General features: G+C 46.5%; 1 long non-coding RNA gene and 1 pseudogene across 1 annotated transcript; both read left to right on the top strand.

Annotated features, from left to right (window-relative positions):
* Window positions 1-2,000: 2,000 nt before the first annotated feature.
* Window positions 2,001-14,474, top strand: LOC123389769. Its single transcript, XR_006604404.1, has 3 exons — window positions 2,001-2,203; window positions 4,378-4,502; window positions 14,435-14,474. It is a non-coding gene; the product is annotated as an uncharacterized LOC123389769 (long non-coding RNA).
* A 21-nt stretch (window positions 14,475-14,495) lies between these two features.
* Window positions 14,496-25,909, top strand: LOC123389768 (annotated as a pseudogene).
* The last annotated feature ends 724 nt before the right edge of the window (window positions 25,910-26,633 follow it).

Raw genomic sequence — 26,633 nt, 5'->3', positions numbered from 1 at the left:
AGTGACTTGGCCTCTGAGTCTCCCATCCTTCACCAACATCATTGGTGCCAGGCAGGGTGTGAAGCACCAGGATACAGCAAGCAAGACAACAGGACAGAGGCAAATGGATTAGGGTTTTTGCAAAAAAGTAACTTTGCTAATTGGGGGTTAAAAATTTGCACAAATGTTTCCTGGTTATTTGTGAGTTTACACATAAACTGAGGCTAAGGTTGTTGAGGAAATGTGAGGGGAAAAAAGAAACGTAGCAGGAGTGGTGAGTCTGGAGCAGCTTTTGTGAGAGTAGGAGAAGGGACTCAAGGGAGACAACACAAAGAATAGGGTTGGCTGGCCGCCCTGTGAGGGCGCTACAGTGACCTGGAGTAGCGCCTGCCCTCCAGATGGTGGTGGATGGCGCCAGCTGGCTCCAGGAGCAGCAGTGGCCCTCGGGGTGGATTGCCCCAGCAGGATCACAGAGATCAGAGGCCGTGATGCAGTTGCCTGAAGGCTGGGGTTTGAAAAGGTTAAATGGTTCACTAAAGGTCACCCAGATTTTTACACAAGCATCCTGGCTCCAACTCCTATGCTCTTTCCAGTCTGTACCTGCAGACTGGCTCTGTCCTTAATAAGGTTTCCTTTAGTCTCAAGTTTCTAGCTTGCTAAAGCCACTGGACCAGGGGATACTGAAAGTCCTTGAGTCCTCTAGAATGTTGTAATGGTAGATTTTGCTCCTGAGTCTGCTTCCCACCAGTTAGGTCACAAGTCCCCTTGGGCAAGTATTTCAAACTCCCTGGCTTGTTTTCTGTAATTGAGTTTCAGAAATTTGACTTCTAAAGTGCTGATTTTGGGAACCTGGGTGGCTCAGTGGGTTAAGCCTCTGCCTTTGGCTCAGGTCATGGTCTCAGGGTCCTGGGATAGAGTCCCACATCCAGCTCTCCGCTCAGCAGGGAGCCTGTCCCTGCCTCTCCCTACTTGTGATCTCTCTCAATGTGTCAAATAAACAAACAAAATCTTAAAAAAAAAAAAAATAAAGTTCTGATTTTGTGAAAAGTCAGTTTGTGCTGTTTTTCTGAGTGCCCCCATTTACCAGGAGCGCTGATGGTTTCACAGCGCCTCCTACCTATGGAAAGTCTGTTCAGTTGTACCTTCAAGTTAAGCACTTGCACTAACACAAGTCACGGGGTATATTTAAGTCTCCCCTCCCCCCATCACTTAAGTGATATTGTCAGTCACCCAACACCGCAATCAAACAGGGCAAAAACAAATTGTAAAAGGAAAAGATTGCACAGTTTAAGGAAGAAAATGCAATATAGAAAATGAAAATAAATGCATGAAGACTGAGCCAAAAAAATCCGAAGGCCACGACTGAGTTATATGGAGCAGCTAGCTGTCAGTAACAGACTCAGAGCTTTCCAGTTGAGTGGGTGTTAGCTCTCTGTCTTGGCGAACTGGAGAAAATTCCTTTAATGGCCGTATACAAGATTCTTTGAATAGTGCTTGAGAGCCACAGAGGTAGCCTATAACTCATTAGGAACAGAGAGCCACAGAGGTAGCCTATAACTCATTAGGAACTGAAAGATCAGAGAAGCCAGATTTAGAGCCAGTTTTCATCGGTGGGTGGGACCTTCTCCAATGTCCTAGGCGAGGATGGATTTCCTTGAGGTAGGCAAAATAGGGAACGTTTGTTTTGTGGGGTTTTTTCCCTGGCAATAAGCGATTATATTTTTCATCACCACGCCTCCCGTACTTCTGTAGCCAAATATAAAATAGAGACCTTGAGTCCCAGCACGGTTCACCAGCCAAAGACTTCAGCAGGTCCTTCCAACACCCCCAACCCCGCCCTGAGTTCCAGCTGGGGTCGAGCCTCTCCGGAGTCCTCCGGGAACCGGGACGAAGGGAAGCAACTCCGGGGGCCCGGGCTCCCTGTCCTCCAGGTCCTCCAGCTCGCGGGCGCGCGGGCCGGGGGTCCCGTGACCTGCGCGGGGTCGAGTGCGCCGCCTAAGCCGCGGACTTCCGCTTCCCCGCGCCGGCCCCGCGCTGCCAACCCCCAGCCGCAGGGGAGCTCCGGGCCCCGGGGGTCGCCGCCCTTTGCGCTCCCCCGCGGGAGTGCGGGGCGGAGGGCCGGCCCGCGGCGGACGTGGGTGTTAAGCGGCTGCCCCGGCGGCGGAGGCAGAGCGGCGAGCCGGCGGCGGAGCCCGAGCAGCCCGCGCGGCCAACTGTCCTGGCGGTGAGCGCAGCCCCACAACCGCCGCTCCGGGGGCGGCGGGAGGGAGCGGGGCGCGAGCGGGCCTATGCGGGGGGGCGGGGCGACCATCCCGGGCAGCCGGCGGGCTTCTGGGGTCCTCGGCCCGCGCGCCGTCCCCGCGCCCAGGTCGTTACGGGCGCCGAGGGCCCGGGCTCGCCGGACACTCCGGGGCTCCGCGGCCTCTCTTCCGTAGAGTCACCTGCCGGGAAGGGTGTCCTCTTTGCCCCGCGGAGAGTCATCAGGCCTCTGGGCACCGCGCCGCCCGTGCCCGGGCCCGAGTAGGGGCGGTTATGAATGGGAGACTCTTGCAGGTTGTTGGGCTGGAGTCCGAGGACGAGAAAGCGGGAAGCAGTCTCCCTCGCGGGTCCTGTGCCCCCGGGATCCGGAGCCTCGGAGCGCGATTGCCTGGCCCACGTGTTAGCGGGCAGACGTGCCGGCATCGCAGCGCCTTGGGTCCGGCTCTAGTCCTGGGCGGGAGGGCAGCCGGGTCGGCTTGAGCTCCACCAACCCTACCTGGTGGAGCAGGCGGACTCAGAGCGTTCTCCCAGGCGAGAGACCCATTTCCCCCCGGAACAGAAGGCTGTGCGGCTGGCGATGTTGTTTCTCTCTCCGTCCCGGAGTCGGACCCACCTGTGCTTGCAGGAGACGTAAAGGGGCGCTAAAAGGATTCAGCTTTTCAACTGGCTCAAGACTGAGTTTTAACTTCTGACCAGTCTTGCCTCCCCCAAACCGAATGTATTTTTCCAGACTTCTTGAAGCCGCCTTCTTAAACCACACAATAATGTGAGTCAGTTGCTGAGTTAATCTGTTAGTTCCCATCACTGTTTATTTAGTGTTTTAGCAATTCTATGAGTCTCTACTTGTGGGATTTGATGCGTTTAAGTTTGACTTACCGGAGGGGGTTAAATTCACAGCGATGACACATAGTAGGATCTATGCCTTTCTTATAAACTAAGAAATAAATGTTGGCACCCCAAGAATTCAACCGACGGAGAAGCCACATGGGTTAGGCCCTGTGTGACTCTCCCCACTTGCCTTCAATTTTCCTTGAAAATGCAGGGTTCGGTGCTTGTTTTTTGCGTTTCTTTTTGGTCAGGTTGGAATACTCTGGAATTAAGCATTGCTTGGTAGGCACAGACCCAAAAGGCAAGACTTGAGTCCTCTGACTACTTGTATGACCTTGGAAAAGCTCTTGCTTTGTGGCCTCAGTTTTCCATCTGGAAAAGGAAGAGATTGGATTAGGACCCTCATAGCCTTCTCTAGGTACAGGATGGCCACAACCTCGTCAACTGTAGTTACTGATACTGCCTCTCCTGTCCTATCAATAATGTAAAATGCATGTCTTGTCTGTTTCACTTAGTTGCTTTTTCAAGTCCAGTACTATGCTTTTGTGGTTGCTGGTTTTAAATTTTTTTTTTTTTTCCAAAGAAGGAAGATTCTTGGTGTCTGATCATTCACAACAGGCGTCAAGTGGTTAAAAAAGACTTCTTAGTGGATAAAATGATTTTCCGCTGTTGTTTAGGTCCACGTTGGAATTCATTAATAACCCAGCTGGCCCACCACCCTCCAAGAGGTGGCCTGGTGGGAACACAAAGGTCTTTAGTGTGATGAATAAAAATTGTTCTTTGGTATTGACGGATAAGTCACTTATTTAGTTTGAAAACCACACAGAATAGGTTGCTGAATTGATTATCTTGATATTAGTGTTAATGAGCCACCTTTCCTTTTTAATAAAAATCTGTATTTTTATATTTTTAAAGCCAATTTCTCTGTTAGTTGATTTTTGTCTAACAAGAGGAGTAGACTCTAGTTTTGCCAAACTTTTTAAGCTCTAGCCCAAACATGCTGAAACATGCATGAAAATTTCATGGGGAGATGGTGGGCGAGTAGAAGGCAGGCCAATTGCACTGATACCTTGACTGCCTTTTTTTCTTCCTTCCTTCCTTCCTTCCTTCTTTCTTTTCTTTTCTTTTTCTTTTTTCTTTTCTTTTTTCTTTTTTTTTCTTTTCTTTCTTTCTTTCTTTTTTTTTTTTTTTTTTTGCAAAAGGGAGAACTGATCTCCCAGCTCCCAGAGGTTGAGGTCCCAGTAACCAGGCAGCAGTTCTAGAGAAAGGCTGCAGAGGCTTCACTGATGGTGAGCTCTGGTCTCCTTTCAGGGATATGAGACACCCGTCATAAGCTCCGGAGAGTTGCCTTCCACAGAGACCAGCAGAGGAGTGTGCCAACATGAAGTCCAGTCCTGCCATCCAAGCTGCCATTGACCTCACAGCGGGGGCTGCAGGTAATTCCAGGGGAAACCCATCCTCTAGTCTTGGAGTACCTGCTACAAGTGGGATCCAATGAAGGCAGGGTGAAAATATTGCTTTCGTCACTCCCAGAAGCAACATGCTTTCTCCTTGGAGGGAATCCATGTAATGGAGGGAATCCATCTAATTGAAGAGTAATATCGTCTTCTAAGAACGGCAGAAGGTAGAGCAGTTCCCTTACAATAAAACTCTGAGTGTGGGTGCAGGGTGGCAATGTCCTCAGTTCACAGCTGGAAAACCTCACAGCTCAGAGTTGAAGTCCTTTGTCCATTGTCACACAGCTGGCATGTGCAGGTGACGTGGGATTTCACTCTAAGCCTGGCAGTCTTCAGAGCCCTTGTAGTCCAGAATCCTACTATGCCGTCTGTCCAGGGAAGTCCTACTCACTGTCCTTATTGCTGCCAAGGCAAGAAAGGAGGACACTCTTTAGAAATGTCTTTGGTAACTGAGGCTGATTTTTGATGGTTTCTAAAGCCCTAAAAAGAAAAGACAGGCCCTAGGAGATTTGCCAGGGAAGGGTGGGCTGGGCAGGGGCTGAGCCCCAGGGCAGACTGAGGCCTCAAAAGGCACAGGTAAATACTCCTGGGCAGCGCTTGCAACACACAGGCCAGTCTTTAGATATGTCACCTTTACTCAGCCTGAGAGCAGTAATTGGAAGTGTGTCCCTGGTGACTTGGTTCTCTAGGTTCCTGTGTTATTTTAGCGCCAGAGGAGTGCTGGGATGCTCCTATTTCCCAGATGAAAACCCTGGTTTACCCTTGCCCCTTACACTGATTCCCTTTTTTAAGAAGAAAAAAATTTTTTATTAACATATAATGCATTATCAGCCCCAGGGGTACAGTTCTGTGAATCGCCAGGTTCTTACACTGACTCTTATAAGGGCCTCAGCTCCTGGGAGTGGAGAGGCCAGAGGGGTGAGTTGCCTTTTCTCCTCTTATCCAGTGGGTCCTTCCGGGTCAACAGATCAGGTGCAGCCAAGGGCCACCCTGGTCATCCCATCATTCCCTTAACTGTGAAAAAGAAGTTACAGTTTAGAGAACAAAGTATTTTCTCCTGAACCAAAGGTAGATGGAGGTAGGCTAATTGAGAAAGGCTATAGACAGTGCATTACAGACTGATAAGAAGTACAGGCACCAGCTCCCAGTTTAGAGACCACAGGAGTGTCCTGGCCCAGGAGGAGGGGAAACTAAGCGTGGCCTAGGTGTCCACTGGCTTCTTGTCTGCTGAAGGCCTTGGGTCAGTCCATACCAGCTGCAGCTGATAACCCATGGTCCAACCAATGGCCCCATTCACCACTCCCACCCCCATGCCAACCCCCAGGCCACATTGGGATGACCCTGACCATGGGAACAGTGGACCCATTTGCCTGCCTCTGGCACCCTCTTAACGGTCCTGCAAATGCTCTGGGATCAGTTTTTGTCTCCACCTTAGGGTGGTATTTAACCACAGGAGAGATCCTCAGCTTTTGGAATTAAATGTCAGTCAGTCTGCCAAAGACATAGAATCTGATGTGATCGAATATTCTTTTTCCTGGAAAGGCATTTCTGTGTGGACAGGTATTTGCGTGCGCATTATGTGCTTTATAGTAAATTTTAAAGATACAGATAGCAGTTGTATTGTTGGGAGTCTGGTGTGTAAGGTATTGGGGCATGTTTTTTTAAAATATTACCATGTTTGGGGCCCGTCTACATATGGCCTTTAATTCTCCTGATAAGTAGTTGGGATTTCTTCCTGCCCTGGTCTCAGGGGGTCACCCGTCACTGATGTAGCATGGCCCTGCAGCATCTGACTTTGGGGGACAACAGGCTCCTTGGCAGGGGTCCGTGCCAGGTGGACCTGGCAGGTGAGGGGTGAGAGGTGAGGGACTCGTTGGCTGGCAGGGGAGGCTTGTGTTCGTGACCTGAGAACTTCTACTGGGAGGCGCTTGGCATGCAAACGGGAAGCCATAGCCCCCTTTGGATGGGTGGCAGTCCCCCAGTGTGGAGCTAGGAGGGCCTGCAGAGACCTTTGGCTCTGATGCTCACTATATAGTGTAAAGGACACCCTGAGAGGCCGAGTGCATTTGCCCATGATTGTGCAGCTAGATGGTGTCCAGAGACAGGGCTAGGACGTTGGTTCCTTGGTTCCTTGACTGGTGCTGTTGTTGTCTTTGTTTTAAAACTCCATAATGGTGGCTCTGTAGCTCAGGGGTTAGAGCACTGGTCTCGTAAAACTCCATAATGGGCAACGGCCCTCCTGGGGGTGGAGGTTAATTAATCTCAAGCCTCTGCTGCCAGCTGTCTGGATTGGGACATTGGGCCATCGTGGACTGAGGTGATCTCGGTGTAGTACACACATGTTCTTTTCCGTGTCCCTCCTTTTCTTTGAAATAGACCTCCCCTGTCCAGCAGGTTTTTGGTCCAGTTCATCTGCTATAAAATGCTGGGAAGCTGGCACTGCCTGTCTGCTAGTGTAGGAGAAATTCCAGAAATTCCAAGCAGCTAGGATGGAGGAGGATTTGAAGAAGATAGGTCACTGTATAATGTTGAAATGAGACAGTGTGGAGCTCAAAAGTTAAATTCCTTCATGAGGAATCTTGGTCTCCCTTTAAAATATGGTAGGTTTTTTTTCTTCTTTCTTTTTTAAAAAATTTTTTAAATACAGTAGTATTTTGACAACTATAACTCGCTCCCCGTTTTGACTTTGTTGCTGTATGCCTTAACTAGCCTAGCTTCTCAATGTGACCTAGACCATTGATGTTTATTCTCTCGTGCCAAAATTCATGATTCTCTTGGCCATCTGGATGTCTTCTTTGGAAAAATGTCTATTCAGGTTTTCTGCCCATTTTTAAATCACAGTGTTGAGGTATTTGTTGTTATTGTTGTTTTGTGGTGTTGACTTACAGAAGTTCCTTATATATATTGAATATTAACCCCTGGTCAGATGCATCATCTGCAAATATCGTCTCCTGATGTATCATTTGGAAATATCCCCTCCCGTTCAGTAGGTTGTCTTTTTGTTTTGTTGATGGTTTCATTCACTCTGCAGAAGAGTTTTATTTTAGTGTAGTCCCAATAGTTTGCTTTTTTTTCCCCCTCACTTCAGGAGACCTATCTAGAAAACCGTTGCTAGGCCCGTGTCAGAAGTCTTACTGCCTATGTTTTCTTCAGTTTTATGGTTTAATGTTTGTGTTATGATCAGTTTTATGGTTTCAGATCTCGCATTTAGATCTTCAATCCATTTTGAGTTTATTTTTGTGGATGGTGGAAAAAAGTTTCATTCTTTTGAATGTAGCTGTGCTGTTTTCCCAATACCATTTATAGAGGAGACTTTCTTTTCCATCATTGCATATGGCTGCTGCTTCTCTTGTGGAATAATTGACCCTATAAGTGTGGGTTTATTTCTGAAACTTTTTAGTTATTTGTTTTTAAAGATTTTATTTATTTATTTGACAGAGATCACAAGTAGGCAGAAAAGCAGGTAGAGAGAGAGGGAAACAGGCTCCCTGCTGAGCTGAGAGCCCGATGCGGGGCTTGATCCTGGGACCCTGGGATCATGAACTGAGCCAAAGGCAGAGGCTTAACCCACCAAGCCACCCAGGCATCCCTGAAAAATTTTTTTAAAAGATTTTATTTATTTGATAGAGAGAGAGAACACAAGCAGTGGGGAGTGGCAGGCAGAGGGAGAGTAGAGGCAGGCTCCTCACAGAACATAGGAAGCCTGATATGGGACTCGATCCCAGGATCCCGGGGACATAATCTGCAATCACCCAACAAACTTGAGATACCCAGTGCCCAGTGTGAGTTTATTTCTGGGCCTCAATCCTGTTCTTTTGATTTATGTGTGTCTTTCTGTGGCAGTACTGTACTGTTTTGATTACTACTGCTTCGTAGTGGTTTTTTTTGGGGGGGGAGAAGGAAAAGGTTTAATATAAAGATTTAAGATTCACATCAATATAAATGATAAAGTTACCTTTCTCTTGATAAGAGCTCAACTTTTGCCTTTCTCGTTTTAACATTTCTTGCCATATTTTTTCCTGTGTTTTTCTGTTACTTTCACCCCATCTCCTCCTGTCTATGATCGTATTGACGGATTCCCTCCATCTCCCTAGTAGTTTACACTCGATCTTTAGCAAAAGGGCAAGAGGTGATCCCCAGTAGTTTAGAAACTAGACTTGTACATAAGCTACAATGATTAAATTCATTTTAACACACTCTTTAACTTTACCAACATCTAGGTAGTATCCGTAACCTTCTTTTCCTATATTCCCCAAGAGCACTGTTAGCTGTTCATCTTCCTGAGTAGAAATGTGGCATTTTATTTTCCTGTTTTCTTTTTTTGATGTGGGAGAAAGATAATCTACATTGTGTGTATGTGTTTATAGTCACCCTAGATTGCTAAAGTATATCCTCCAGTGATTCTTTCAAAGAGGGTATGCAAGAAACAAACTGAATTCTTTCATATCAAAAAATGTCTTTGTTTTCCTTCAGAATAAAATGCCACTTTGGCTGGATGTAGGATTCGAGGTTTAAATGTTTTCCCCTGCAGAAATTTTATGTTACTGCCCCATTTACTTCTAGCATCCAGAGTGTCCAGTAAGTCCGCTGTCAGTCTGATTCTTGTTCCTTTGTAGGTTCACGCTCCTCTTTCTGGAAGACTTTATGACTTTTTTTATCCCTGGAATTCCCAGATATCTAGGAGTCTCTGTTCATCAATCTTACTGAGTATTTGATAAGCACTGACAGTCTCAAGACTTGAATTTTTCTTGGCACCTGGGTGGCTCAGTTGGTTAAGCAACTGCCTTTGGCTCTCAAGTCATGATCCTGGAGTCCTGGGATCCAGTTCCACATCCAGCTCCCTGCTCAGAGGGGGTCTGTTTCTCCCTCTGACCCTCCCCCCTCTCATGCACTCTCTCTCTCTCATAAATAAATAAAACCTTAGAAAAAAAGACTTGAATCTTTCTTTAGCTCTGGGAAGTTTTATTCCATTCTTAATTATTTCCTCTGCTTCATTCCCTTTATTATCTTTTTTTAGAATTCCTGTCAAATGGATGCTGGAGCTTCTGGATCTCTCCTCTATCTCTGGATCTTTCTTTATTATCTCTTTGGCCCTTTGCATTGTAACCTTAGAACATTCTTCATGTTGATCTTCTAGATCATTCCTTGTCTCTTCAAGTATGTCTCTTCTATTCAGAGCATCTATGGAGTTCTTTATTTTGAAGACATCTGGATGATAATATTTAATATTTCTAATCTCCTCTTTTATCTCTTTGAAGTTATTAATCCACTTCTTCTAAAATTTTCTTCTCTCATATTATCTGTTTCTTTAGGTGTTGGCACCTTTGTTTGCAGAATTTTGTGTCTGTTTTCCTTCAAACTATGGTGATTCCTGATGGGAGTCAGGTGATTCCTGATGGGAGTACTCAAATTTGTACATAAATGCCTATTCTGCTTACCAGAACTTATCTCTAGTGACTTTGAGGGAGAGGCCAAACACAAGGTTAGACAGACTGTCCCAATTCCTTGATTTATGAGCATATCTGTTTCCTCTTTATTCTGGAGTTTTTGTTCCATCCAAGGTTTCACTAATTTTCATCTGAGTCCCAAGCCACATAATTTTTGCAATTTCTTTAAGTCCATTGGAGGCCTCTCTTTTCTCAGTCTGGAAGGCAAGTCTTTACATGTTCTACTTCAGGGTCCTCTCCTTCGTTCCACGATAAACCTACTTCCATTTCCGACCCTGAACTTTCTTCCTCCTCTGGCTCAGAATCTTCTACTTCTTTAGTTACAATAATCTCCAAGGCATCTTTGTCATTTCCTCAACTCCATGCTTCATATTTACCACAGTATGGCATTGGAAGATGGAATCCTTTCCTCACATTATTCCAAAGCCACCTCTTCTCCCTTCTTCCGTGCCTTCAAGCCTCCTTCCTCCCTCCTCTTCTAACTCTGAGCCGTCTTCCTGTCAGGGTTTGTTTTTCCTTCCACTCTGAAGATCCTTCCTCCTGAGTCTCTGAGTTCTTCAGCTCCTCTGCCCAGCAACCTTTAACTCTTTAACAAATACCTCAAGCCATCACCAGTTTCCTCCCCAGTTCCATGCTTTGAGCTTACTAGTTTTATCTACTTTTTCTTGAATTTGTATCTTCCTCCTTCCTTTTTTCATTTTGTGGGAGTGTATCTTTCAGTAATTCTTTCATAAATGATTTCTGGCTGGTAAATTTGATGAGGCTTTACATATCTGAAAAGGTCCTTCACCACCCTTAAGGCCTAAATGCTCATTTAACTGGATATAGAATTTAAATTCAAAATCACTTTCCCTTAGAATGTTGAAGACATTAACTCCATTGCTTACTAATATTCAGTGTTGCTGATGAAAAGTCTGCTGCCAATGCAAGTCTTGCTCCTTCATCTTCTCTGGAGGTTTGTAGAATATTTGCTTTATTCTTTAAACTGAGAGGGATATTTTTCCCATCTTTGCTTTGACCAGTTCATCCTCTGCAATGTCTCTCTTCTCTCCTGTTTCTTCTGTAGGATGCTCTGTCTCTGCGTCCATCAACTGTATTGCTTATGGCTTCTTCCCCACTTGCCATGAGTTTGTGTTTTTGTGATTCATCATGGCGCAATTCCTTACCTTGGTTTGACTTGTATGCTTTAGCTTCATCTAATTTGCTAGTTACTTCTTTTCTTCTAAAAATCAAATTTTCAATATCCTCAACTATTTTGGAGTGTGCTGCTTCTGTTTTCTTAATCCTGTTTTTTATGTGACTATATCTTTTATTTGTTACTACTCCTTTTTGGTACGAGAATTCTTTGGATTTTTCATTCTAAAATTTCCTTCAGGTCATATTTTAAAAAGGATTTTAAGTTATTTACTTGAAAAAGTGAATGAGCACAAGTGTGAGTGCAAACAGTGGGGGGAGAGGCAAGAGGGGCGGAGAGAGAGAGGGAGAAGCAGGCTCTCTGCTGAGCAGGGAGTCCGATGTGGGCTTGGATCCCAGGACCCTGAGGTCATGTCCTGAGCTGAAGGCAGATGCTTAACTGAGTCACCTAGTCTCCCCTCCTTCAGGTCATTTTTAAGAAATTGTCTTATCTTTTCAACCACTAAGTCCAGGTTTTCTATCAAGCCTTTAAACTTCCTCATGATAACTACTGACTTGTCTCTGCATTTTCAGTCTAATACCTGAGCCATCTTTTGGTCACTTTCTGTCAACCGAATTCTTTCCCTATGGTGATATTTTCCTATTTCTTTGTGAAAGTCTAGTAATTCCTTCCTTCCTCTCAAGATTTTAATTTTAAGCAATCTTTTTTCCCAATGTAGGGCTCGAACTCACAACCCTGGGATCCAGAGTTGCATGCTCTTCTGACAGCCAACCAGGCATGCCAAGTCTAGCAATTTCTGACTGTACATGAGACATTATTGATAAGTATTCAAAACAGAAGTATTTTATTTTTCTGAAGAGTAATTTTTGTTTTTTCCGGCCCGCTCAACTCTCCCAAACTAAAAAATATTATATACATCTATATATACATATCATCCAGTGAGAGTCTTCATCTTCAAGGAAGTTATTTGCAGAGCAGTATTTGTCTTCAGCACAACTGTGTCTCAGTGCCTCAAAAAGGGATCCAGCCTGAGGACACATACACACACGCACGCGTGCCTGTGCGCCAAAGGCTTTGTAGTATATCTAGAAATCTGGGATTGCAATACCTCTATCTTTGTTGTTCTTTCTTGAGATTGCTTTGGCTACTCAAGAACATTTGTGCTTCCATACAAATTTTAGGATTATTTGTCTATTCTTTGAAAAATGCTGCTGGTATTTTGGTAGGGATTGCACTGAATCCATTGATTTGCTTTGGGTAACATGGACATTTTAACAATGTTTGTTCTTCTAATTCATAATCATGGTACAATGTTCCATTTGTGCTGTCTTCAATCTCTTTCTCATTGCTGTATAACTTGCAGAGAACAGGTCTTTTACCTCCTCGGTTAAGTTTATTCCTAAGTCTTTTATTCTTTTTGTTGCAATTATAAGTGGGATTGTCTTCTTAATTTCTTTTTCTGCTACTTTGTTATTAGTGTAAAAGAATGCAGCAGATTTCTGTACATTTTGTTTTCTACAAATTACTTCATTTATCAGTATTTATTTATTTGACAGAGAGAGACACTCGGCAAGAGATGTAACACAGCAGGGGGAATGGGAGGGGAAGAAGCAGGCTTCCCTGCCGAGCAGAGAGCCTGATATGGGGCTGGATCCCAGGACCCTGGGGTCATGACCTGAGCCGAAGGCAGATGCTTAATGACTGAGGCACCCAGGCACCCTCTTCATTTATCAGATCTAATAGTTTTTGTTGTTGTTGTTGTTGTTTGTGAAGTCTTCTTTTTGTGAAGTTCTTTTTTGTGAAGTTTTATTTAAAGTAGACTTCATGTTCACTGTGGTGCACAATGAGGTGTTTGAATTCATGACCATGAGCGTAAGACCCGAGCTGATATCAAGAGTTGGATGCTTAACCAGCTGAGCCACCCGGTGCCCCTAAGGTTTTCTGTATGTACTATCATGTCCTGTGCAGATAGTGACAGCATAACTTCTTCCTCACCAATTTGAATGTGCTGCTTCCAGTTGGCCAGGATGAGAGAAGAATTAGGCACAAACAAGTCACTGCAAAAGACTGGGAGCAGGGGACAATGGTCCAAAAGGACTGCTGCCCCGAGCAACTCCACAGTCTCACTTTTATTGGATAGAAAACAATAGCCAACAGGATTGATGAAGGTCAAACGTTAATCTTGTCTTGCAGACAAGCAAGAAGGAGGATAAAGTTTATAGTTAACCAAGCACATTCATAGGACTCCTCTAACTAACAAGGGGCGCTTCTGGGAAGAGAAAGGAGCGACAACGGATAAGGGAAGCAGGCGTTTTCGTGCCACCCTGAGCTGACTGGGCGTTCCCGGATACTAGGCTTCCCTGAAGCAGGCGGCATTCAGCCCTGGGCGGACCCGGGCGTTTCCAGCTGCCCGGCTTTGGTGAAGGGGCGGCCTTCCGCCCTGAGCGAGCCGGGCATCCCAGCTGCCCAGCTTCATGGTCGTATATCATCCTTCTCCCCAAAGACCTGTTGTCAGTATATGTATTTCTTAAGGCCATATCTAAATGTGCTTGGTAACTAGTAAAATCCTCCAGGGGTTACAGTTTAAGTAACAAATTGTTCTGAGGGGCAGCAGCATGAATGCCTTGTATTTCTCGTGTGATTGCTGTGGCTAGGACTTCTAGTACCATGTTAAATTAAGAGGTGAATATGGACATCTCTGTCTTGTCTCTAATCATAGAGGGAGAACTGTCAGCTTTTCACCATTGAGTATGATGTTAGCTGTGGGTTTATTATGCTGAGTTGTGTTCCCTCTAAACCTACTCTGCTGAAATCCATCCATTTCATGGTGTACTTTGTCAGATGCTTCTCTGTATTTGAAATGATCATATGGCTTTTGTCCTCTTGCTAATTGGTGCAATCCACTGATCAATTTCAGAATATTGAAACCACCCTTGCATCCTTGGAATAAAGCCTGCTTGATCTTGCTGAAGGATTTTTTTTTCCTGTATTGTTGAATGCCATTCGCTGTTATTTTATTGAGGGGAATTTTTGCAGCTGTGTTCATCAGACAACTTAGCTTGTAATTTTTTTTCTACTATCTTCACTTTTGAGGTCAGGGTAGTGCTGGCCTCCTAGAATGAATTTGGAAGTTTACTATTTTTTTTGGAATGGTGTTTGAAAGATAGGGATTAACTCTCCTTTGTGTTTGATAGAATTCACTTGTGAGTCCATCTAGTCCAATTTCGTTTGTTGGGAGGTTTTTGTTTTGTTTTTTGATTACTGATTTAATGTCATTACTAGTAATTAGTTTCTTCAAATTTTTTTCTTTTACTTTATTTTTCCTTTAGATTTTATCTATTTACTGAGCATAAGCAGGGGGAATCAGCAGACAGAGGGAGAGGGAGAAGCTGTCTCCCCACTGAGCAGGAGCCCAATGAGGGGCTCGACCCAACCGTGGGATCAGGACCTGAGCTATCCAGGTGCCTGACGGGGCACCTCTTTGACACCTTGAAAGTGAAGATACAGACGTTCCCTGACCTGTACTGGGGCCTCACCGACTGCTGCCTGAAGACCTACTCCCAGGTGGGCTTCCGCGGCTTCTACAAGGGGACCAGCCCAGCGCTGATCGCCAACATCACTGAGAACTCGGTCCTCTTCATGTGCTACGGCTTCTGCCAACAGGTGGTGTGGAAGGTGGTTGGATTGGAGAAGCAGGCCAGGCTGAGGTGAGTTGTGGGTACTAACACTTTCTTCCTTTGTTTATAAAGAAAACGTTGTTGCCCAGTCAAAATTTGTATGATACCTTATGGGAAGAGTGTTTCCTTTTTTAAAATAACCACATTGTTTCTGATTGTGAAGTTGTCATGTAAAACTTGTAGAAGGCTGGTCAGTAATGCACCGTAAATAAGGAGGTGCCCTTACGTGCTGCTGTTCTTCAGGAAGTTGCTTTTCACATGCCCTGGTAGTACTGCTTCTCTTGTGGGCACCAAGGCTGGATGGGAGCCACAGGTGCAACTTGTGAGCCGAGCTTTGGGTTCCCCTTCATCAGAGTGCAGAGGACTGGAAGAAGCTGCCTGAGCCAGACAGGCTGGAGAGCAACTTGGAATTTTAGGAGGAGCTGGAAGCATCTGTGAAGATGCGGATGGACTGACTCTTTGGCCAAGTTGGCCCAAACATCAGACTTCGGCTTGTGCTGCGTCCTCCCTTGCATATTTATTTACACAGAGACCATAGAGGATTCAGGAACCACTGGCATGTGTAGCCCTCCCTTTTTTGAACGTTGATTTATTTTAAGTCATTGAAAATTGTATCAGGTTCATGGTTGGGCAGAAGCCGTATGGGCTGTTTCGGTAGGAACTGGAAACCCATTTGCAACTCCGGTCCCACCGGACTATAGGCCCCTTCTGTGCAGAAGTGTTCTCTGGAGACGCCTAGTGATCTCAAAGACGTGCCCTTTTGTTCGCAGGAGTTTTGTCTTCATGGATGGAACGTGTTTTTTAATAGCTTGGGACTGGGTGGAATGACCCAGGGAGATAGCATCTGAAAAGGGCTGCACATGGATTCCAGGACCTTCCACACAGAAGGGGTCATGAAGAGGAGGAGGAAGTAATGAAATTAGCAGAAGAGAAACCAGGAGAGTGTGGGATCTCATGCTAGAGACTGACAGAAAGAACACTGTAGCGACTGTCACTCTTCCTGTTAGAGGGGGAATCCTTCTCTGGGACAAGATGGGAAGTTTAGGTCCCCTCCGACATTCCCAGAGGAGGATGCCTTATGGAGAAGATGGAGGTAGGAAGCAGCCACATGAGGTCCTGGAGGAAGTCCTACAGCCAAGAAGCCATTCTGTTTCATGTGGTCTCACCCCGTACCCTCCTCTCCAATCCTGGTGAGGCAGGAGGGAGCTGCGTCTTCATCGCACAGAACGAACAGTGTTTGCTTATTACCTGGCAGGGAATGGCCACCTTAGAGTTGATGGAGCTGGAGCACCCACACCTGTCCTGTTTTGTTCATCCCTCCTCATGATCTGTGAGAGCAGCAGAGCCCCTACTGTTCTGTTTAAAGGTGGGGACTCCCATTTGCAGATACTGGCTTAGGACCCTATTACTTGAGCTCATAACTGAGCACAGGACCGAGTCCCTGTCCAGTACTCTTGCCGTAAGACCAGAGTCGGGGAACTGGACTGTGTTAGGATTCAGGTCTAGAGGAAGACCTGGTCAGTAGAGGCAATGAAAGGAAAGCCCTGCTTGGAAGAGCCTACGATGAATTTCAGCAATGATACCGTAAATATTTGCATGTCCTTGGCTTGAATTCCTCCCCGAGTTCAGTTCTCTTTTACCTTTGTCCACATGGGGTCCTAACAGCAGGAGGGTTCAGGTACATGTTTGTTGAATGGGAGATAAGTAGCCGATTCTTACCAAATCCCATCCTGTGCCTGCTGTGGTTTCAGTTCTGGGTCTAATGCCTCTCCTGCAGGTGCAGCCTGGGGCCCTGCGTGCCTCACTGGGCGCCCAGGTAGGGGAGAGGACTCAGAGTCCACTGCAGGTGTGCTTTGACCTTGCTGTTGCACTAGAACAGCGTGCTCATACTCAGGCTGCCGACTCTTAGGCTGAAGGGCTTCCACACCGATCGATGCCATCTTTGTTCCCGCAAACCTGGCTGTTCTGGCTGCTGGTCAGCAAATTGATGAAGGGTGCCCGAGGGAAATGAAGCCTGGATCTGCAGGCTGGCTGAAAGACTGCAGAAGCCACCTGAAGCTTTGGTCTTGACAGTCCGCTGAGTAGGTGTGAACCATGTTGGACAGTTTCCATTCGCTAGAAGCTGAGCACCAGCAGAGTTGCATGTCGCCGGGTAATGGCCTCATACCCGATTCTCTGAAATGAGATGCAAGTCTGGAACACAAGCAGGGTCTTCCTCCTGGAAGAAAGCCTCGCTCCCCACCAACTCTTCTGGAAGCAGACAGGCTTGGGCCCGCCCTCCGTCTGCCCATGGTCCCGATGCCAGGTCACCGGGGACCAGAAGGTTGGGGCTGAGATTGGAGGCGGCCCTTGATTTTCTCTTCCTGTCTTATGTCTGTTTGTGTGACTGTTTAACGGAACCCCGGACAGTCGCATGTGCTCGGTCTGTAAGGCTTTTGCTCACGGTTTGGGGAAAACTTGGGAGGGGATCTCCGTAGCTGGGGAGGGGGTTGCTTCACAGGGGTGTGGCGTCCCGGTGGTTAGGTGACGCAGGCTGCTGGCTTAACAGGTGAGAGTCAGGGAGCCAGTCGTCTTGTGAGCAGCTCACTCTTCCTGCCCAGTCCCGGGTGCCAGCAGAGCTCTTGTGACCGAACACAGGTCTCTATCAATACACACTTTAATGATATTTCCTAGCTGTTGGATAGTTCAGGTGAGAACAGTTGTCCTAAAGTAATAGGATCTGAGCTTCTCTGAGATTTCCTACTTGCAGAAGCCTCATTTTCAGAATTTGGGCCCCTGAGTTTCTAGAATCAGCCATTCCCTGCCTGCCCAGGGTTGAGCCAAGCCTGCCACAGGGGTGGAAGTGCCAGCCTCATCCCCAGCCCCCCATTTCCCCTGCCCTAAGCACAGCTCCCTGTCTCCCTGCAGCACAGTCTGGTCCATGGTGAAGAGCGTCCTCAGGAAGGACGGCCCCTTGGGCTTCTACCACGGCCTCTCCAGCACCTTAGTCCGAGAGGTGCCCGGCTATTTCCTCCTTTTTGGCGGCTGCGAGCTAGCAGGTCGTTTTTTGCATCAGGAAGATCGAAGGATGAGCTAGGTAAGCATTTGGCTGGGCTGGGCCGGGCCGCGCCCCACACTGGCCTGCTTATTGCAGAGGCTGTGGGGGTCTGCTAGGCACGGAGGTTTCTGGAGGTTTGGAAAGGACCTTGGCACCTTCCTCTGGGTGCACTCATGTCCTTGCCACGAGGGTGAAGCTGTGCATCCCAGACTTCTTTACTGGAGTAACATTTTAGGGGAGAATATAGAAATTACTTTCCTGTGGGAAATCACCTGTAAAGCATTTTGCAATAAGCATAAAACTTGGTAACAAATCTTGAGTGTGTTTCCAGAGGACTGAAAAGTGTCATTCTTTCTAGATTGTCTTGTGTACCTGCTTGACGCAATCATGTCAATGTTTGGCTTGTGTGAATGATTACTTGTTAATTCTCAAACACATCACTTCAGTGTTTTTGGCTTATTCTGGGGTTAGGCTTGCTCCCAGGCTTAACTGTCGTGTTTAATAAGACAACTTTGGCTTTCATGGTAAAGGAAGAATCAGGGCTGTGGGGCATTAACATAATGAAATACTGCAGACTGAGAGGGTTGGAAAAAACGTGACCTGTGTTTCAGTGGCCACTGTTCTCATTCCCATGGGGTGGGGGGGGCGGGTTGCCATGTTGCTGAGGGCCTGCTGGTTCTGTGTGGGCAAGTCCTTCGGAGGGCAGGCCAGGAGGGCCACACCGCGACGGTGACCAGCACTGATATGGTCCTGTGATGGGGGGCAGACCCAGAGTGCCACATGGGACCTTGTGTCCTCTGAGCAGAGAGCCCAAAGGGGGCTCGATCCCTGAGATCAGGACCTGCAGCTGAAGACAGATGCCTTACTGACTGAGCCACAGGGTGCCCCAAGTATCAGCATTTTTATTTGCATCTACCTGCACCCACTACCACCTTGACCTCTGGAAATGCTGTCCTTGAGACAAAAATGCTGTTGGCTGCTTTCCTCCTCCAGGCCCTGTCCCTTTGATGTTAAGCGGTGGAGTTGGTGGGATCTGCCTCTGGCTTGCTGTATACCCAGTGGATTGCGTCAAATCCAGAATTCAAGTTCTTTCCATGTCTGGGAAACAGGCAGGATTTATCGGAACCTTTATAAGCATTGTGAAAAATGAAGGTGAGTCTGCTCATTGCAGAAATGGAGTGGGTATGTCTAGACCGGTCATTTCGCTGTAACCCTCGTGGAGGTCGATCTCGTGTGTGTGGTTGCTCTCTTCCCCTGCCCCCTGTCCTTCTTCTAGCGCCCCTGCCTTAGCTTGCTTCCATTCTCCAGAATGTGTGCTGTCCTTGTTCCTCGCTTCTGGGCCAGGATTCTTTGTTCTAAATAGCCCGGAGGGAACTTTAAAACTCCAGATTGTGCCTAAGGGGACAAATGCTTGGAAGTCAGCACCCCTTGTTCTATAGAGTATAGATAGTATCAGAAAAGGATCTCTAACAGAAGCACTAAAGGATTTAAAAGAACGTGCTGCAAGTCCGTAATGCTCAGACTTCCTGATGGTGATTGGCTCTGAATTTTGAGAGTTAACGTAGGAGTATCAAGATTTTCTAGGAGATGTTTGTATAATGCCCGGATCGTGCCTCTGGTGAGTAGAGACCTGTCCTTTCAGCATCTGCTCTACATCTTCCACCTCGGGATGTGAACTTCTCGGGCTTGATTTTGCGAGAGAGCGGCCACAGGGTGTGGAAACGGTTCAGTTCATACTCCAGAGTTGCATAAAGCCTCATAGTTGCACAGAGCCCTACGCCTCCCTCATCCACTTGGATCTTCATAACAGTCTGGGCAGTGCCAGCTGTGGACACAGGACTGTGCGTTTGGCCCAGTGTCTTGTGATCCTTGTCCTCCCGAATGAATCTGTGAGGCTGCTGCCCTCCTGTGTTCTGGGGCTGCTTCTCTCTGCCCAGGTGAGGCCTCGCGCTGCCCGGTCCATGTACCAGGAGCGAGTCCAGGACTCGTGTGTGGTACCTGAGCATTGCCAAGATTTGCTGGAACACTGGATGCCTGGCCTCGTTGCCGTGAGCCTCCCTCCTTCCCGTTCGTCCAGGGACACCTGGACAGAAGCCCTTCCGTCCCTTGTCGGTATTCAGTGTGTTGTCTGGATCTGTCGGTGTCCAGCCCTGGGCTCTGCGGCTTCATAGGGTCTCTCTGAGAAGGGGCATCTCAGCCTTTGATCACTTCTTGTCTTCTAGGAATAACGGCCTTATATTCTGGACTGAAACCCACAATGATCCGAGCGTTCCCTGCCAATGGGGCGCTCTTTTTGGCCTACGAATACAGCAGGAAGCTGATGATGAGCCAGTTCGAAGCCTACTGAAGTGTCCTGGCAAAACGAGGTCCAAGTCTAGGCACGTGACCACGACAGTTCATCTCAGGGTTTCACGGAGTACAAGACCAATGGGGAATTATTTTGGTTTCATAGGAGTTCTATTTTTTGGTCTTCCCTTATTCTCTAAATCTTAAGCTTTGTGAAAAGGGCCTCCATTTTATCCTATTAATTTCTGCCCATAATCATACTGAAATTGAACTCAGTTGCTGCTCTTGGACTTGGTGGGACATTTAGGGTGAGCCGCCGGCATTGCACAGGATCTGAAAGGCTAAAAATAGTTCTCTCGGGACTTTGCATAAACCTGTATGTGTCCGTGCAGCTTGCATGGTTACATGTTAGAAAGGCGTCATTTGGTTCCATGTTTAATTCTCAGATCTCACCAGAAAAACTCTGAGGTAACCATGTTTCATGAAGATGACTATGAGTGATTCCTTACTCTAGATGTAGGCTCTCATTTAGAACCTTAGTACATGCACTGTGCTAAGTGGCTGAAGTTCAGTTTTTCTGTGGTGCTTGACAACTGAACTATCTGTGTAGATTTTGTAGAGGAGAACATATCCGCAAACTGTTGTGGCTTCCATGTTCACGATTTAAGTAAGGAGTAAGCCTCTTGGACTTTCTCAAGATGTTGTACTGTTAAAATAGTGCCATTCACTTCCTAGGTGGGATCATCTTGACCCCTGACACATTGTGAGGTGTGGTGAGAGCAGCACGCCCCTCACCTGTGCCAGCTCCCCTTCTCTCCCAAAGAACTCCCCCTCTGCTGGGCCATAGGTTGAGGGAGGTGCTGAGGGGAGGGGGCCCTGCTGCTGTGCTTTGTGAAGGCCCATGACCGCCAGCAGGCCTGCTCTTCCGTCTCTGGGTCCTGGCCTGGGTAGGATTGCAGATTATTTCTTTGGACCGTCTTTGGCCTGCTGATGCACTTTGGCCCACTCACTCACTCACTGCCTCCACCGACCAGAAACCCTTCCCCGGAGCAGAGTGCCAAAGCCAAGAGAAGCCCTTGTTCCCTGTCTGGTGCCTGAAGGACAGTGCTCGCGGGCAAGGTCCTCTTTCAGATGGAACTGGACAGAACCGAGGGCTTGTCCTCCACAGTGAGTGATGTTGGGGTGACCCCTTTGTTTACATTTATCTCAGGATCGCTAACTGCCATGTTTCTTATTGGGTTGGAGCCTTTTACATTTGGTACTGGCAGTCCGTGGATTTTCAGGATTGTATATAGGGGGTGACTTTACAAAGCAATGAAACAAGCCATGTAATTTTTATTAAGCTATGCCATACGAATGCACTAACCACCACCACAAAAACTCCAGGTCACCTGGTGGAAGAGGGTCCCTTCTTGTCCCCACTTAGGCAAGCCTCATCATACCGTGCTGCTCCAAGACCAGCAAGGGCTCTCTCCGAAACCAGTGTTCTTAAGCAGGCTGACTCTGCTAACATCTGTCCCGTGTGTGTCTGTCCTTGTTGGCACAGTGTCCCCCTCGAGTGAAACCTCTGGTTACCTGAAGCTTTTTGTTCTCTGCAGAGGCCCTGTGCTAACTCTAGCCCACGCGCCAGAAGCCAGAGGGTCGGGGCAGTGAGCAGCTGCTCTTTCTGTATACTGCAGCTGTGCAAGTTGGCCCACCAGCAGCATTCTTCTTCTGCCTGGTTGTGTGGATGGGGTTGATGTAGCAGCTATTTTTTAAAAATAGCTATATTTCCTATTATGTTTTGGATAATTCTATTCCAGGGTAGTCCGATCTATTTGAAAAAAAAAAATATATATATATATCATTCTGATGTACCATGATGTAAGATTCTCGACTTGTTCAAGGAAGTATTTATGTCAGGATGTAAGGAGGCAAGCCTGTAAATTGTCCTCATGTGAGCAAAAGCACAAGAGTGTAGCAACTCAATGGCCAGGAATTTGGATGCATCTTGGAGGGTTAGGGAAGAGGAACCCTAACTATAATCTTCTTTCAAAAAGGAAGTCTTGAAAATTGGGGTTTGCTTCCTTAGTGCCAGCTAAGTATCTACCCCCCACCCCTGCCCCCTGTCCATAAGTCTGCCACCTGGTCTGCCCCTCTGGCTTATGGCTGCATGCATGTTCAAGGAAACAGTATAAAATGTTTAGCGGCAACATGTGTTTCTGTAACACGAATTACAGCAAGTAATGTAGTCAGAGCTTTTCCTAAAGAGCCTTTAGATGGGCTGTTGCACTGGTAACTGAGACCCTTTGAGGGCTGTTTGGAGGGAAAAAGAGCACCTGCATCCAGGCATGTTCATAAATAAGGATATTTTATTTATATAATATATAAATATATAAGCATATACATAATGACGTTAAGGTACTTAGAATAAAAAAACAACATACAGCAACGAAGAGCATAGGATTCCCTGTGGACACTGGACTAACCAGTGTTTATAGTGAAAAAATGATCTTCATAGAGTTCCCTACATTTACATGAAGTTGGCTGGGAGCAGAGTCTGTGTCAGGGGCTGTACTTTAATAGGCTCTAGGCACATTTCCTTTGACTTCACGGTGATGTTACAAAGAGAAAGAATCTGCTGTAACGTCTGCTTATGTTTACCCAGATTCTCTTGTCCTCCAAGGACTGACTGTGTAATTGAACCTTGTATCACAAGCTCAGCGGGGACAGTTTATAGGAACGGTCCTATGGGCTCAAGCCTCGTACTGGTGCCAATCGGAGGTTTGTTAAATAGCTTAGAAATGACCTCTTTAATCTGACATTACACATGTGAAAGCAGGGACTATTTACCCAAAAATACATAATAAACCTCACGCAATATTGTGAGGAATCATTTTAAATGTTATTTTGATATGAAAGTTCTTTTAAACTCTTAACTTTGGCACACAGTCCCCAGGAACAGTAGTTCTTTCAACCCTGGCATACCTCCTTCGGGAAAGAAAAAGGACCACTAACCTTTTATAATGTATATATTTAAGGTGTCAAAAATGTGTATGTAAATGTACTGTAAGTATACATGCAAGGAAGGAGGGTTAGGAGACGTAAATGTGTGGCAGGGATGGTGGGGAACAGGATCCTACTATCCCACTTCTTCAAAATACAGCTCGACTGCAAAGTCCTCACGGTAGATATGCCAGGTTTTTTTTTTATGTGGATTATCCAGTTGGTTCCGTGGAAGGTAAAGCCTAGGAAAGAAGAAACATGTTTCAAGCACAGAAGGCTAACCAGGGTTAGTCTTAGTCCCTCTCCTGTGCCTCAGTTGGCACATACAAGTGGAAGGGCTTGGTAACATCTGGGATGGCCAATGTTGGGGCAGTCAGTAAGGCTGTTTGTAATTCCCCAAATGCTCCTTCTGCCTCAGCTGTCCACTCTACCATAGTGAGTCCTCCCTTAGTTCACAGAGAGGTCGCACCATCTCTGCGAACCGCGGTATCCACAGCTTGCAGCAGCCGACCGTCCCAAGGAACTCCTTCATGGAGACCGAAGCCTAAATAAGTGGCGTGGCTCTGACAGAGCTGTGTTTGTATTGCTGACCCCCGATACCCTTTTCCCTGCAGAGTCTGCAAGAGAGCTCTTGTCCCCCACAAGCAAGACCCATAGTCCTCAGTGGCTATTTCTACTATTCCCACTAACTCAGTCCTCCTTCAAGTACTAGAGAACTAGAATTCTAGAGAACTTCCAGACTCAGGAACGAATTTTTAGATAGCGAAGAAGTTTCTCTGGAATAATAATCTTCAGTTAATAAAAAAAAAAGATTTCCCAGTTTAGTCACTAGAAAGTTATTTTGAAATGGGAGACTATTGATTTTGTTTTTTAAAGATTTTATTTATTTATTTGACAGAGATCACAAGTAGGCAGAGAGGCATGCAGAGAGAGAGGGAGAAGCAGGCTCCCTGCCTAGCAGAGAGCAGAGAGCCAGATGTGGGGCTGGATCCCCAGACCCTGGGATCGTGACCTGAGCTGAAGGCAGAGGCTTTAACCCACTGAGACTCCCAGGTACCCCGTAAATAGTATTTTTAATCTTATATTTAGCTTATGACAAATGAGAGTATTTGCCATTGTCATTACTCTGAACATGAGTGTGTAACTTCTGCTGAGAAGTCACAAAGTGTACAAGCGTTACTCTTTACATAACAAATTTCTCAGCTTCAGTGGTTTTGTTTTCCTATTGAAATCATCAAGCAGAACTGCCAACAACTAACAGTGTTGATCAAGTTAAAGTTTGTGCCCCCCTCCATCCCCTGCTTGCTCCCCGTTATGGGAGAATCTGTTCAGTAGTGAAATGGTAGGTGTGTGGAAGCGAGTGACCTCGGTGGTTCCCATACCAGATGGCTCCCCTTTGATCCCTGAAGCCGGTCGGAACACTCGCTCAGTCAGTGGTCCGAAGCAGGAGCTCCACTACAAGAAGTACTGGCCTGGGCAGTGTTGCTTAATTTTGTGATTTTCAAGGGCCATGAGATGAAAACTCTCTCATGTGTGGGTATTCTTGTCATTAATACTGACAGTCAACTATTAGTGTAACTGCTGCTTGTAGAAATGGATGAGGTCTTTGGACATAAAGTGGCATTGGTCTCCGGTCAGCACGATGTAAACTAGGTTGGAGGACTATTGTCTAATTTATATAGAAAAAAACCACCTTTCCTTAAATTTTGATAGGAATGGCAAGAAAAAGCCATTTCTTAAAGTCTCCTTTGTGTCGTGAGCGGAGGGTTACAGAGGTTAAGTGCTGTGTGTCTAATGGCTCTAATTGTTCAACATATATAGAAAGGAGGGAAAAGGAGGAATTTTAATCTCTTTGGAATTAGTTTTTAGTATCACTTTTACTACGAAAGTTAACTTTTTTTTTAAATTTTAGGATCTTCCTAAATATGACAACTGTCCATTTTTCTTTTGGTTCCATACATCTTTTGTACAAAATAACAGGTATGACTCTAGTAGAAATGGCTTAATCTCCAAGATCTGTGTAAGGCAGAATGGCACTCCTGCCCTCAATTTATAGAAACCAAGAAATCCTCAAGTCCCCCATTCTTCATTATGTAAAATATAGGGTTAGTGTTGAGAACCACTGTGGCCTTATCCTCAAAGTCCATGGATTGTCATGCTGTTTCCGCATCATGAATGATCTCTGAATGTTCACACGGAACTCAGAACCGTAACCCTAGCTAATGGGTGGATAAATGGAGAAGTTCAGTTTGCTCTTTGCGGCTTCCTGGATTTATCATTTACACTTGGTCTCAGAGTGCAGCCATTACACATATAATTAAATGTGAATCATTGTTTCTATTAACTTGGAATACTGTTTACATTTTTAAAAGGCCAACATGTTTGGAGGGTATGGTACTGCACTGCTGAAAAGTGAAATATTCCCTTTTCCTTCAGAATTTAAATGTCACTGTTGAACGTGTGTCATTTGATTTGCAGATGCCGGGACACACTACGAAGCTCAGTTTTAAAGTTGGCATTCACATTCAAAAAACAGTATGTGATTTGTTGGGCCCCAAGAGGCTAAGATGGCGCCGGGTGGCCTTCTCCTTCCGGATCGGGAACCCACATGGCCGACCACAAAGGCGCCAAAGTGGCGGTTTCGGTTTCCCATCAGTTTCATTTCCCGCGAGCCTCCACCCCCTGCAGGGCGTGTCTCTCCCAATTCCCGCCGACAGGGCACATCCCCATTGGCCCCCACTTTGCTGACCTCACTTCCCTTCCCTCACCCCATATAAGCCGCTGCCCTGCTCAATAAAGCGAGATCCTGCTTCGACAGACCTCTCGAGCCTGGTGTCGTTCCTCTGCGCGTTCCGGGTTCGCAACACTCACCATCCCGCTCAGCCCCTAGTGGGGGTCTCCGGCCGGCCCAGCGACGCGCCCCACAGTGATTGGTCATGTTTTATTAAAAAGGTGCTTGCTGATGGTCTCATAGGCCTTGTTCATAGCCAACTACTGGATGGAGTGACCAAAGATTGGCCATGTTTCTGGAATGAAGGACTTCGGGGCTATCCTGAGTATTTCTTTGTAACTGGCCCTTGCACAGTAGTGCAAGTGTGTGTGCAAGTATTTGTATACACGAGGAGCTCTGAAAGAGAACGCTGTGCAGACTGGGTGGTGTGGGGGAGGGGGAGGAAAGACATGGAACACATGAAACAGAAATGAGAGTGTTGAGTCCCAAGGGCCAGAAGGCACCCTGTCTACCTGGAATGGAGTCTGTAGGTCAAGTTACTGAAGGAACTAAGCTCAGGTCTCAGGTAGGATAGGAAAATATCTTAAAGGTTCAAGAGCCAGGAAATAAGAAAAATTGTGGAAGCATGGGGGCGGGGCAATTCCTATGTGACAAAGTGGCCTGACAGTTATCACTTATAACAGTGATTATACCTCCCAAAGCAACTTCACATACATTATCTAACCTAATCCTCACAACCCGGGAGATGTGGTCTTTATTTTGCAGATATACTGAGCCAAAGATACTGACTGGCTTTGACTAGAGGCACAGAG

This window comes from Mustela putorius, unplaced genomic scaffold, assembly GCF_011764305.1.
Source record: "Mustela putorius furo isolate JIRA1106 unplaced genomic scaffold, ASM1176430v1.1 tig00004012_pilon_pilon_pilon, whole genome shotgun sequence".
In the NCBI taxonomy this organism is placed as follows: domain Eukaryota; kingdom Metazoa; phylum Chordata; class Mammalia; order Carnivora; family Mustelidae; genus Mustela; species Mustela putorius.
This window is presented reverse-complemented; position numbering and strand designations above follow the sequence as displayed.